At 34.2% G+C, this 14,503-nt stretch overlaps 1 pseudogene; it reads left to right on the top strand.

The window, feature by feature from the left end:
- Nucleotides 1–14,503, top strand: part of LOC116754250 — a 51,699-nt pseudogene that overhangs the window by 2,191 nt on the left and 35,005 nt on the right.

Below are 14,503 nucleotides of genomic sequence, written 5' to 3'. Positions count from 1 at the left end.
ACTGAATGTAGTTTTTTTTTTTTTGAGATGAGAACTTTTAAGATCTACTCTCTTAGCACATTTCATATATACAATACAGTATTATTAACTATAGTCACCATGCTGTACATCACAGCCACAGGACTGACTTATTTTATAACTGCAATTTCGTACCCTTTCACCACCTTCACCTACCTATTGTGCCCATCTTCCAGCCCCAGCATCTGGCAACCACCAATCTGTTCTCTGGTTCTATGAGTTCATTTTCTTTTTTGTTTTGTTTTCTTTTTAGATTCCACATTTAAGTGATATCAAATAGGATTTTTCTTTCTCTGTCTGACCTAATTCACTTACCATGATTTCCTCAATTTCCATCTGTCGAGGCAAATGACAGGTTGTCCTTTTTTCTCATGACTTAATACTATTCCATGGTATATATAATCATATTTTCTTTATCCATTCACCCATTGAAAAACATGCAGATTTCTTCCATAGTTTGGCTACTGTATAATGTTCCAAACTTGCAGTGAACATGGAGTGCCATAGTAGTTTTATTTTTAAATTTTTGAGGAATCTCCAAACTGTTTTCCATAGTTTTACACAAATTACATTCCCACCAACAGTGCACAAAGGCTCCCCTTTCTCCACATCCTCCCCAGCATTTGTTATCTCTTGTCTTTTCATGATAGCCACGCTAATAGGTGTGAGGTGATATCTCCCCGTGGTTTTAATTTGCATTTCCCTGATGATTAGCAATGGTGAGCACATTTTTATATATTTGCTACCTATTTGAATAGCTTCTTTGGAAAAATGTCTATTCAGGTCCTTTGCTCAATTTTTAATTGAATTATTATTTTTTTTGTACTGAATTGTATGAATTCCTTAGAGATTTTGGATGGCAACCCTGTATCCAATATATGGTTTGAGAATAATGTCTCTTATTTCATAGGTTGCATTCTCATTTTGTTGATCATTTCTTTTGCTGTGCATAGTCATTTTAGTTTGAAGTAGTCCCACTTATTTATTTTTAATTTTGTTTTTTATGCTTTTGTGTCATATTTTAAAAGTCATTGTCAAGACCTCTGTCAAGAAAATTTTCTGTCATGTTTTCTTCTAGAAATTTTTTGGTTTCAGGTCTTACATTGACATCTTTAATCTATTTCCAGCTAATTTTTGTGGAGTAAGATTGGAGTCTAGTTTCATTCCTTTGCACATGAATATCCATTTTTTTCAGCAAGAATTGTTTAAAACTGTCATTTTCCATTGAGTTGTTTTGGTTCCTTTGTGAAATATTAGTTGATCAAATATGCATGGGTTTATTTCTGGGCTCTTGATTCTGTTCCATTGGTCCATGCGTCTGTTTTTATGCCTGTACCAAATTGTTTTGACTACTATTGCTTTATAATCTTGCTTGAAATCAGAAACTGTGATGCCTGCAGATTGGTCTTTTTTCTCAGGATTTCTTTGGTTATTTGGGGTCTTTTTCAGTTTCATGTGAATTTTAAAATTGTTTTCTTTGTTACTATTTTTGACAGAAATATCTCTAATAAGGCATCATTACTAAAAAATTAGTTTATTCCTGAAAAATTAAAATTTTCCTTTATAGTTGTGATCTCTTGTTTTATAACTGCTTCCCTTTTCCTTTTATCGAGTATCTGTTCTAAATGGATACAGGATTTCTTTGGGGATTAATGATTTTCTAAAATTTAATAGTGGTGATTGTTTCACAACATTATAAATATACCAAAAACTACACTGTCATTTATTTAAAAGGAAGACTTGATTGTATTTAAAATATATCTCAATGAAACTTTTACGAAAGGGTATGAGAGTGAAACATTTCACAAAGAGAATAATATTATACTCATGGCTGACACCAATAAGGCAGTGAAATGGGATACACACTGAGTATGAAACTGGATTTTGAATACCTTTGGCATTACCAGAATCAAAACCTAAATTAATGAGATTTTCTTGTGATCTCATGCAGATAGATCTTCCTGGCAGTTCAAAATCGCTTACATTTTCTAATCAAACTTTAACACACTTAGAACATCAAGGAGATTATTCAAAAAGCCATGTGGAGAGAAATCAGATAGCAATGGTTTCCTCCTATTAGTGATATAGAGTACATATTTTGAAAGGACACCAAAATGCTGGGTAAGGTCCCTTACACCACAGTAATTGAATAGAATTCAGAAAGGAGGCTCTGGTTCAAAATTAAGAAAAATAATTTAATCAGAGTCACTAACTTTATTTCTTATTCTGTTAATATTCACTTGGTCGCCACTTCAGTTGAAAGGTACCCCTTTTGTAGTGTTTGTCAGCTAAATATGTCAAAATAACAACTAATACATCACCAGATTATTATGAAGTGCTATATCTTCACCAAAGAGGACAAGATCTTGTGAAACAGGAACTATAATTATGGATAGCAAAGGAGATAATCACTTTTAAATATTTATTAAAAGATTTCAGTCCTGATAGGGTATAGTTAGTTGTGGCGGCAAACTCCCAAACACCAGGGAAAAAAAAGATGGATCAATTACAAAAGCTGATTTTTAAAGATATCAAATTCTTTTGGAGCAATGAGGATGAGATAAATTGGAATTCCAGAAGAGGAGGAGACTCTACCATAGTAGGCTGGGATCACTGGCTGAATTTCTTGCTCATTGCTCAGAGCACGTGCTGATTCTGAGCATGGAGTAGGGCTCAGACTTAGCTCAAGCTGAAAGAGTCTGTTGACAGAGAAAGCAGCAGGCTTTTGACTTTGTTCCATACTTAAATCTGTGTCTGATTCTTCATAATCTCACTATTGTGTACTCTTGCAGGGAAAAGGCAATAGTTACATGGGACCAATACTGGTTCTTTAAAGATTTTTCTTAGAAAATTTGATGGTAAAACACTTCCCATCTCATATATCATTTTTTTCCCCTCTATCATTCTTTATTTTTATTCAGGAAAACCTACCACATTATGTGAGATTATGGGGAAAGCTGAAATGTGGTTGATTCGAACTTACCGAGATTTTGAATTTCTTCACCCTTACTACCTAATTTTGAATTTGTTGGAGGACTGCACTGCAAGCCTGCAAAGCCCCTGCTAAAGGTAATTAAATGTACTTATTATTGCCTCTTTGAGTGTTTACCTCTTGGAATGATTTCTAGTTTATTATTTTTAGTATTTAATCTTCAATCTGAAAACTTGGACATAGGAATTAATGGGAATTATCCACTTGGAGTATTATAATACCATAGTATTAATAACATTATCATGGTAATCATTAATGATGTTCATCAAATATGCCAGATATTTGACAACAATAAAATCCCTAGCCCCTGAGTTTGGTGCAAATTGTTCAATACTCTCCAGGCAATGAGTATGAGCTGAAGTGTCATGTATCACTTCCAGGTCCAACATTTAACTGTCAGGTGCACTTACTCCAGAGTTCTCTTTTCTGTAATATCAATGGGGTGTGTTCCAGAGTGGCTACTCTGTCAACCTGAGTCCTAGTTAAAGAATATATGTAACAGTTGCAGCTCACTAGATGGACATATGGCATGGGAAAGAAATAAGCTGTTGTTTTAAGCCACTGAGATTTTGGAATTGCATGTTAGTTAGCATAGTCTTGTCTAAGACATGGACAATAGTGGGGAAATTATAATACTTTGATAAAAGATCTAATAGAAATGAGATGGCCCAGTAAAATTTTGGCAGAAATTCAGTAATGATGACCTGTTTGATTTGAAAAGAGGAGAGATATTAGACTGGAGACATGATCGGAGGATAGGTTATGAAAAAACAAAGGGACAATGCTAAGTATTCTTCACTTCAAATTTAAGGTTGATGAGAATCAACATATAATTTGTAAGCAGTAATGTGATATAGCGTCCTCTTTCATAAATTTTGACTATTGAATTGTTTGGAATGGAGCAAGATTTAAAGCAGGGAAATGGACTGAGATACAGTTGCAATAGTTCCTGAAAGTCATTATAAAGATCCAAACTTCAATATGATAGCAATTTTGAATATAAATGGAGAGATTTAGGAAGTATTTACAAAGAAAATCAATAGGATTTTCTGATAGGCTGAGGGTGGAGATTAAAAGAGAGAGTGCCAGAATTAATCCTTGGCTTTTGTTTCTTTGTATATGTCAGCCCTTTACTTATTTATTATTATTATTTTTTATATGGGCAATTTAGTAGTGAATATTGTCATTTACAAAGGTGAAGTAAATGGGAGCAGTTGTGAGGGAAAATGATCGTTTCATATATGGGTATGCTGAATAAGATACAATGCAGTGTCTAGCAAGTAGCTATAAAATACATTGTTTCAATCTCAGAGGACAGGTCTATGCAGTATTTGTGGGGTTTATTTTTAAACTAATTGACTATTTTTAGAGGCATTTATATTCACAGCAAAGCTGAGCACAAAATACAGAGGGTCCCCACCTATTTCTAGCCCCCTCCCATACACAGCTTCCCTCACCATCAATATGCCACATACCTGCAGCACATTTGTTACACTTTATGAACCAACATCCACATGAATATCAACAAATGTCCATGGTTTACAGTAAGGTTTACTCTGTGTGTTGTACATTCCATCTTTTGATAAACGTATAATGACATGTTATCTACCCTTATACTCTCATACAGCCTCTCCACTCTCCTAAAAATCCTCTGTGCTCCATTTCTTCATCCTTCCCTGCCCCTAAATCTTTAGAAATCACTATTTTTACTTCCTCCATAGTTTTGCCTTTTCCATAAGAAGTGGTTTTAAATTAGGGATGTCAAGGAATAAGAAGACATGACTTTGTATTGGCTGTTTATTGTAAACATTACACCACCCAGAGTTAAAAAACAGAAATTGGGGTGGAACAGGAGACTATAATCCAAATGTCTAAGGCTGTGTGAACAGGTGTTGCACCTGTCAGCCTGACAGTTGGCATTAGAGAACATGAGTAGTTGACAGTACAGAGTAAAGACATAAAGATAAGGATAATTTTTAAAAGCAGAGAAAATGAAACAGTTGGAAATGTCAGTCAAAAGAAAGCAGGACACATATTAAGACTCTGTCTGGACCCTGTTTGATGTAGGTAGGGTAGAATGATTGAGCATACTTAAAGGATTATAGGGCAAGACCTGAGTTTCAGGTAAGGTCAGGAAATATATGGAATACTCATTGAAGAGGTTGAGAATTTGGGGGAATTTTTAAATCATGTAACAGAAAGTTTTACTTTATCCTGTTATATGAATATGTACATTAATATTTTGACAAGTTAAATGATATTGGATTTCCATTCTACTTTGTTCTAAGCCATTGTTTCTGCTCAGAAAGTAATCACTTAAATATTCTGAGCCTTTTTTATTTTATTTCATAATTTTTGATAAAAGGTCTATGCCCTGTTGGGATAGTGTGAGACTTACTTATAAGTATATTTGCTATATTTAATAATTCAAAAATATTCAGAATTCTCCTATTTCCTTATTATTGACCCAGTAACACACATACATGTATATATAATGTGTGTTTGTGTGAATTTGTGCATTTATTTATTTTACCAACTATATGTCACCAAGGATCTAACTGATTTCTTTTGTATGAACTTTAAGGATGTCCAGAAAGTGTAAGAGCTTTGAAGTATTTCCAATGGATCTTATTTCCCCTGTCTCCACCCATCAGAGAACACTAGGGCCCTGGGGACACTACAAAAGCACAATCACATCTCTGCAGTTCAATAATGACATGCTCTCACACTCATGAAAAAAAATGATTCCTAAGTTTATGACAACTGTAAGGGGGTTCTTTAATATAGCAAGCATTTTCATAACATGTAATTGTTTGAATAATTCACATGATTAATTTTGGTATTAGAATATTTCCAGAAGATTTTCAATGGTATCCCTAACTATAAAAAGCAGATACTGGGGACCTCCCTTGTGGTCCAGTGGTAAAGAATCCGCCTTAATGGTGCAGGGGACGCGGGTTTGATCCTGGTCAGGGAACTAAGATTCCACATGTCGCAGGGCAACTAAACCTGCGCACAACTACTGACCTGCACACCTAAACTAGAGAGCCTGCCGTGCCGCAAACTACAGAGCCCATGCACTCTGGAGCCCACGTGCCACAACTAGAGAGAGAAAACCCGCACACCATAACTAGAGAGAAGCCCGCATGCCCCAACGAAGAGCCCGCGCACTGCAAGGAAAGATCCTGCATGCCTCAATGAAGATCCCACGTGCTGCCACTAAGACCTAATGCAGCCAAAAATAAAATTAAATAAATAAATCTTTAAAAAAAAAAGATACTAAAGTACACTGTATCTACGTTTACATACAAATACGAGTCCATGTGAATGTGCAAATTAACACATAAAGAGAGTGACAAGTAAAGTAATCGTGAGGTTTGAGGCTCTGATAGAAAGGAATATGATGGGAGAAAGTGTAAAACTTGAACATTTCCACAAACAATAACCACATTTGTGTTCTGTTTCTGAGTTAGAGTATGTACAATGACAGATGATATATAAGTGCGAGCCCTTTGTTAACTACATTTGTGCCTTAATCCCTATGCAGAGCTCTCTGGTAAATTAGCCTGGATCATTTGGTTAAACTCAAAGTGTACACAGCTGCTTCTACCCTTGAGCCAAAATCATATCAATGTCAGGCAGCTATGTCAAATTAATCAGATCAATGTAAACATTAAAAGGAAAAAGCAGTATTGAAGACCCATCTTTGGAACAGGGTCTTTTCTTCTTAAACTTTTAGCCCCATCTACTGAAGAAGTAGAGGGAGAGTCACAGTTAATCATGTATGTGTGTTCTTATAGCACTCAGCACAACAATCCTCTAAGGAATGTGACCCAACTAGGGATCTGCAGTAAGACTCAGACTTTCATCTTTTCCCTGTAAGGAAGATGTAGGAAAAGGTTGGAGAGAGGATTGAAAATTTTCCCTCCAAATAAAAGTAATAAACTTATTTACCTCCTTCACACTAGTCACACTATTCATATTAACAATTCCAATTATAATAACATTTACAATTATAAACTCAAGTATTTACAAAAGTAATATATATCCATCCTGTGTAAAACAACAATCTCATATGCTTTTATCACCAGCCTAATTCCAACAATAATACTTATCCACACAGGACAAGAACTACTTATCTCAAACTGACATTGAATCACAATCTAAACCTTAAATTTATCACTTCAAAATAGATTATTACTCAATAATGTTTGTGTCAGTAGCACTATTTGTCACATGATCTATTATAGAATTTTCAATATGATACATGTATTCAGATTCCATTACAACATGAAAAAGATGTCAATTTGATTTTGAATGCCAAAATGTAAGTTTGTGGAATTTGGGGTTTTCTTTTTTTAATTTCAGAGCCTCAGAATGTATTAATCATTCTCACAATTCATTCCATATGATAATCAGCCCATAGCTGACATCTCTTTTGATTTATTTTCTAGCATTTTTTTTTCTTTATCTTCTTTTTTTTCATTACCCCACAACCAGTAGGTACCCAGTCAAATGCATTTAATATTTATCATCTCACTTCAATTTACACAGATACTGTGGATCTTCAAACTATATATAGTATTGATTTGAGTTTTATAATTACATAAATTATTTTATACTATAATTCACATTTTCTTTTTCTTATTACTCTATGATTTTTTTCAAGTATATCCAAGTTTCTATTTGTAAATCCATTTAATTCATTGTGAGAGTTGCAGAGTTTTGGTTTATGTATTTATCACATTTTATTTATTCCTCACAAAGGATAATTAGGTGTCCCCATCTCCATCCTACAACGGAGAATATTAGGAGGAAAATTTGCAAAGCTAGGCATATATTTGAGATCTATATCCAATAGTGGGATTAAATTATAGTATCATGGGTTATTGGCATATTTAATTGTGTTGTACATTTAATTTCACTGAATATCTCTACAAATGTGTTGTTTCATCAGGAGTGCATAGGTGGTCACATCTTCCACATTTTATCTACACCTTGATACTATTCTATTTGTCAATTTCAAAGAGGTAAAGTGATATTACATTGCTGAATTTTATTTGTATTCTCTGTAATAGCAAAGCTGAACATCTTTTCAGAAACTTATTATTCTTATTTTCCCTCTTTGAAACTCATATACTTAGTACATTATTTTGGATATTCTAACACTTTTGCAAGAAATACAAATTCTTTCCATAGCATAGAATATTTAGGTATTAATCCTTGATCTAGCCATTGCAAATATCTTCTCCTATGGCTTCATATATTTGTTAATATTACCTCTAATTTCCTTTTTTAAACATAAACTGCCAAATTTGATGTAATCAAATACATCCTTTAATACCTTATGATTGGTACTTTTCAAAGTCTCATTTAAAATATTTGTATCTTTTCTGAGGTTAAAGAGACATTCTCTTATATTTTATTTTTAAATGTATAATATTATAGTTTAACATGATATATTTAATGCATTCAGATTTTTCTATTAATACATGCTAGGAGGTAAACATTCACCTCCCTGTTTTGTCTGAATAATGAATGTATTGTTATACTACTACCTGATAAACAATCCACCCAGTATGAATTTTTCTCACTGATTGTCCCAGTGAATTGTGATACCATTTTTAGCATAAACGGGACTATCACATACTCATGTCTCTCTTTCTGTCCTAACTACATTATTCTATGGTTCACTTAGTCTGTTAGCAATTCAGTAGCCTTCATTTTGTATTCTGCATTATTATCTGATGAAGTAGTCTCCAGTATTTCCTTTGCTTTTTCAAAGTTCATTCATTATCGATGAAAATGTAATTTTTTAATAAATTTTAAAATATGTGCCAATTTATCAAGAAAAATGCCATAAATGAAAAGAAATTTAAAGAGATTGATAGCTTTACATATTAAGTCAATCCACGTAAAATATAGTGTGATGTTTAATTTTATGTATCAACTTGCCTGGGCCAGGCACCCAGCTATTTAGCCAAACATCATTCTGGAAGTTTCTGTGAGGGTATTTTTGGATGACATTAACATTTAAATATGTGGACCTTGAGTAAACAAATTACTCTCTATTATGTGGGTGAGCCTCACCCAATTAGTTGAAGACCTGAATAGAACAAAAGACTGAATGCTCCCAAGCAAAAAAGAATTCTGCCAGTAGACAGACTTCAGACTTGACTAGAGCAATGGCTCTTCTCTGAGTCTCCAGCCTCATGGTCTCTTCTGCAGATTAAACTTTCCAAACTCCATAATCATGTGAGTCAATTCCTTAATATAAATCTCTTCCCTGTCTTTCCCTTTCAAGACTCATACATTTTTTTCCTTCTCTTATTTAGTTGACTTAGTTTTAGTTCTCTTATAGTTAAACATAGGATGAAAGGATCATTTTTACTTCCACATGATTAAATATATTTTTATTTTTAATGGAAAGTCATATATTTCTATTATATTACTGTCAGCCTCAGAGTATTCATTATAGTTCTTTCTGCATGTCTTATCTAGTCAGGAATTTACATGGCTACCTCATTTCTAAATGTGTTTATGGAAGCTTATACAAAGAGAAGATGTAACCAAGGTAAAAGAAAACTGAAATTTAGAAAACAGGTTAAAGTAAATATACCAAACTTATGTCATTATACTGACTGCGATTCAGCAGAAAAATGAATGATAATCTTATTAGCATCCAAAACTAAATATAAAGTGAAGCACCGGAACTATTTAACTTAAAGCAGGAATCAAATATTCTTCATTTGGAACATTGTGGAGAGGGTTTTGGAAGGCAATAGAGAGTACTGAATATAGTCATTGGCTTTACAATCAACAAGCTTAACTTAGAAATTTGGCTCTGCCAGCTACTGCTGTGTAGACTTGGACAATTTACTCAACCTTACTGAGACAGCTTTCTCATTTGCAAATGTATACATATCTCTTAGAATTCCCATATATCTAAGTTAAAGGATACATGTAAAGAGCTCTGCACATGGCAGGAGATAATATGTAGTCAATAATTTGTAAACACACACACACACACACACACACACACACCGCTCTATCATGCTGAAGGGAACATCCAATTTAAGTCATTTTTAATTTGTATAGTAACCAGTGATTTCAGGTCATATTTTGTACACTGAAATGGTTAACATATGAAAAACAGAAATGTTCTAATAATTCTGACACGTTGAGAAAAGTGTATGACTTATTCTTGATACTATCAACTTTCATATAACAAAGACTGTTTCCCTCACAGGAGTTAGAAGAGTTTGTGCAAAGCTCTGGAGAAAATGGAGTTGTGCATAGTTTTGGAAGTTTTAGCCACAGCAACCAGAGAAGAAAAAGAAATAAAAGGACTCCAAATTGGAAAAGAAGTAAAGCTGTCACTGTTTGCAGATGACATGATACTATACATAGAGAATCCTAAAGATGCTACCAGAAAACTACTAGAGCTAATCAATGAATTTGGTAATGTAGCAGGATACAAAATTAATGCACAGAAATCTCTGGCATTCCTATACACTGATGAAAAATCTGAGAGTGAAATTAAGAAAACACTTCCATTTACTATTGAAACAAAAAGAATAAAATATCTAGGAATAAACCTCCCGAAGGAGACAAAAGACCTGTATGCCGAAAATTATAAGACACTGATGAAAGAAATTAAAGATGATACAAATAGATGGACAGACATACCATGCTCTTGGATTGGAAGAATCAACATTGTGAAAATGACTCTACTACCCAAAACAATCTACAGATTTGACACAATCCCTATCAAACTACCACTGGCATTTTTCAGAGAACTAGAACAAAAAATTTCACAATTTGTTTGAAAACACAAAAGACTCTGAACAGCCAAAGCAATCTTGAGAAAGAAAACGGAGCTGGAGGAATCAGGATACCTGGCTTCAGATTATACTACAAAGCTACAGTAATCAAGACAATATGGTACTGGCACAAAAACAGAAATATAGATGAATGGAACAGGATAGAAAGCCCAGAGATAAACCCACACACATATGGTCACCTTACCTTTGATAAAGGAGGCAAAAATATACAGGGGAGAAAAGACAGCCTCTTCAATAAGTGGTGCTGGGAAAACTGGAGAGCTATATGTAAAAGAATGAAATTAGAACACTCCCTAACACCATGCACAAAAATAAACTCAAAATGGGTTAAATACCTAAATGTAAGGCCAGACACTATCAAACTCTTAGAGGAAAACATAGACAGAACACTCTATGACATAAATCACAGCAAGTTCCTTTTGACCCACCACCTGGAGAAGTAGAAATAAAAACAAAAATAAACAAACAGGACCTAATGAAACTTCAAAGCTTTTGCACAGCAAATAAACCATAAACAAGATGAAAATACAACCCTCAGAATGGAAGAAAATATTTGCAAATGAAGCAACTGACAAAGAATTAATCTCTGAAATTTACAAGCAGCACATGCAGCTCAATATCAAAAAAACAAACAACCCAATCCAAAAATGGGCAGAAGACCTAAATAGACATTTCTCCAAAGAAGACATACAGATGGCCAAGAGGCACATGAAAGAATGCTCAACATCACTAATCATTAGAGAAATGCAAATCAAAACTACAATGAGATGTCATCTCACACCGGTCAGAATGGCCACCATAAAAAATCTACAAAAAATAAATGCTGGAGAGGGTGTGGAGAAAAGAGAACCCTCTTGCACTGTTGGTGGGAATGTAAATTGATACAGCCACTATGGAGAACAGTATGGAGCTTCCTTAAAAAACTAAAAATAGAACTACCATATGATCCAGCAATCCCACTCCTGGGCATATACCCTGAGAAAACCATAATTCAAAAAGAGTAATGTACCAAAATGTTCATTGCAGCTCTATTTACAATAGCCAGGACATGGAAGCAACCTAAGTGTCCATCAACAGATGAATGGATAAAGAAGATGTGGCACATATATACAATGGAATATTACTCAGCCATAAAAAGAAACGAAATTGAGTTACTTGTAGTGAGGTGGATGGATCTAGGTTCTGTCATACAGAGTGAAGTAAGTCAAAAAGAGAAAAACAAATACCGTATGCTAACACATACATGCGGAATCAAAAAAAAAAAGGTCATGAAGAACGAGGGGCAAGATGGGAATAAAGACACTGACCTACTAGAGAATGGACTTTAGGATATAGGGAGGGGGAAGGGTAAGCTGGGACAAAGTGAGAGAGTAGCGTGGACATATATACACTACCAAATGTAAAATAGATAGCTAGTGGGAAGCAGCCACATAGCACAGGGAGATCAGCTCGGTGCTTTGTGACCACCTAGATGTGTGGGATAGGGAAGGTGGGAGGGAGGCAGATGCAAAAGGGAAGAGATATGGGGACATACGTATATGTATAACTGATTCACTTTGTTATAAAGCAGAAACTAACACACCATTGTAAAGCAATTATACTCCAATAAAGATGTTTTAAAAAAAAGTTGCAGTTGTAGTGTTTACTCTGGGGTCAATGATCAAAAACCTCACAGAAGAGAAGTCTAATGTGATTGCATCAGCCCTTGCCCAGATTCCTCAGAAGGTCAGATAATCTTATTTTTTCAGGGACAGCTATTTTAAATTCCATGAAGATCTCCTTAAAAGCGTGCTTTAAAATGTCAGAAATGTTATTGGCAATGTTAGTGTCAATTTAACTGAACTGTAAAAAAAAAGTTATTAACTGTTAAAACAGGATATTTGATTGCTGTCTTGTTTTAAACCTGGCATTACTAACAGGAAAACATATTGCAAAATTTTCTTTAAATAATAAGCTAAAACAATCATTCACTACTGTCAAATTTTCAGTCGGCTTTGTATCTACATTTTAAGGCTTCCATGTAATCTAACCTTGTTTTGTTGTGCTTATTGTTTTTTTAATCTGAGGCATACACACAAATTGCAACTACCATTATGGAGAATAAGGGAATAGATATTCAAAAATATAGCTTTGATTTACAGAATGCCTTGGGACTCTATTTCCTTTTAATTAATGGACATGGACCAGGCCCTGTTTGAGCCCGGAATTGACAGCTTAGATTCCTGAAATACTCCTAAATAGTGATTCTTCTATTTAAACAGTTAAAAACTATAATAATACACTAAAAGATTTATGCAGTTCACTCTATGATGTTCCTATAAATTACAATTATTTATTGATACCATTCCAGGTTATAACTGAGTGATGTTGCTTTTAAACTGCCAGGGACACCCTTTTCTCCTTACCTTTAGTTAAAATAGAGAATTAAATGTAATTTTAAGTTACAAATCATCATAATAATTTTTGTATTCATAATGAAGTTACTTTAAAATTATTTTGTGTAAGTAGTACCCATTTAAATATTTAATCCAAAAAGCATTTTCATAAAATTATTGAAAATTATTGAGTTTTCAATTGCATTAAAATGCAATGCTTATGGGTGAAAACAGGGTAGAATAGGAAGCACAAATTTTGTTTGTCTCTCTACCAAAAAAATAATTGTGCTAGCCAAAGCTGTAGGAAGTAACTATATTGGAACTCTGGGGCCTGTCTGAGCACTTACAACTCACAGGGGACAGCTTGACTAGGAACTGTGGTTAATTTAGTAAATTTCACCCCTTTAGACTAAAAGCAACTTCAAAGCCTCCATCACTCAACCCCATGTCAGGCAAAATGCCTATATTTCTGGTGTAAATTGGTGGAGCCACTGTGGGCAAAAAAGACCTTATTTTCCAGATATTAGGGTTCTGCATTCTGTTTGCTGATTACTGCCTCTGATCCTTGAAGTGTAGGCACAGAAGTTGGCCAGAGTTGTTTCAACCTTCATAAGCAGAAACAATATCCAGGAGTTTTAAAGGATCAGCACTATTTTTCTCTTTTTTTGTCCATTAGGGAGCAAGACATTGAATTAGGTCATTAAAAACAACCTCACATAGTGGAATTTGGAAAGCTATGTGCATGTCCAGGGAAAGATACTGGCTTATAAAAGAACTGAGAAGACCTAAAACTTTAAACTCAGCCTGGTTTCTGGTAAAGACAAATACTTCAACAATCCGAAAAAAAAAAAATTCAAACTCTAACAAAGGGGCAATTCTGATTTCTGGAGTTAGAGCATTATAAAAATCAAATGTACAGCTCTCAACAGATATCACAAGGCATAAGAAGATAGACAAAAATATGGCTCAATCATAGGAAAAAAATAGAGAGAAACCATTCCTGAGGAAGTCTGGATTTTGTGGCTGCTACAAAAAGCCTTTAAAACCACTGCCGTAAAGATGCACTAACAACCAAAGGGAGACAATGATAAAGAGAAAAAAATGATGTAGGTACAAAATGAAATATTGATAATGAAAAAGAAATTACTAAAGAAAGGGCCAAAAAGAAATCCTGGAGATGAAAATTACAATAACTGAAATGAAAAGCTCACCTCAGGAGTTCAAAACCAGAAATGAACAGGCAAAATTATAAATAAACTTGAGGAAAGGATAAT

The sequence above is a fragment of the Phocoena sinus genome, chromosome 5 (genome assembly GCF_008692025.1).
Source record: "Phocoena sinus isolate mPhoSin1 chromosome 5, mPhoSin1.pri, whole genome shotgun sequence".
In the NCBI taxonomy this organism is placed as follows: domain Eukaryota; kingdom Metazoa; phylum Chordata; class Mammalia; order Artiodactyla; family Phocoenidae; genus Phocoena; species Phocoena sinus.
The sequence above is the reverse complement of the archived record's forward strand: the minus strand, read 5'-3'. Positions and strand labels throughout refer to the sequence as shown.